Source organism: Syngnathus acus, chromosome 6, assembly GCF_901709675.1.
Source record: "Syngnathus acus chromosome 6, fSynAcu1.2, whole genome shotgun sequence".
NCBI lineage: Eukaryota > Metazoa > Chordata > Actinopteri > Syngnathiformes > Syngnathidae > Syngnathus > Syngnathus acus.
Genome location: NC_051092.1, coordinates 8,957,270 through 8,958,200, shown reverse-complemented (window position 1 = coordinate 8,958,200; position 931 = coordinate 8,957,270).

Sequence of the window (931 nt, the reverse complement as noted above, 5' to 3'; positions counted from 1 at the left end):
TGGCAAATAGTAAAAAAAAAAAAAAAAAATGGGGGTGAAAAAGGAACAAAGCAAGCATACAAACACAGCAGACAGAATAGCTGAGTAATAAGTCAATTGCACTGTTGAAAATCAGCACGACGGGGGTTAGCAGTTCCAGGCAACACACAATGAATGGGCCAACAGGATCAATATTGACGTTCTCTGTGATATAAGAGTTGGCTTGCTGAGGGTCGGGTACCGGACCTTTTGTATGAGCCAGCATTTTGTGGTCACGGCTGCGAGACACATACTGTAACCTTGGCTCGCAGGCATAATGGAGGGTCTGAGCGGGCCTGCGAGCGGTCCCGCCCCTTTATGGGCCCTTATTACCGTAAGAGAGCTCCGTCCTCCAGTGGCCCGATTCAATCGCAGATCATTTCTTTGTCAAAACAGCTACCAGACCACGCTGGCACGTGTGCGAGCCAGCTCGTGTGGCGAGCAGCAACTCGGTTGTTGAGTGCAGCAGTCATGGGAGATGAGACGAGGAGAGCAAGGAAAATCAAGCGCACCACTTTTGGACAAGTGACTGTTTATTGCTTCTTATTGCAACAAACAGTAATAATTAGATTTTCTCAACTAATGGCAAGAGGTGCTATAACTAAATAATAAAACACTCCATGATGTTGCTTTGCTGAAACATCTCAAATGTTGTTTACCTAAATTGGTCAATTAATCCAAGGCAAACTCATAAAAAGAAAAGGATGTGGGTTGTCCCGGTGGTCTTTTCCAACTGGCTGCAAGTCAAAGCTTTAAGGGATACCACACCGCTTTTGTTAGTCAGAAAAAGACCATTGTAGAAACATACAAAAGAGGAAGAAAAATGGACAGAATGGAATGAAAGTACAGTAAAACACACAAAGATTTGATATTGGACAAAAAAATGCACCTATAAAGTGGATTCTTTTTTTTG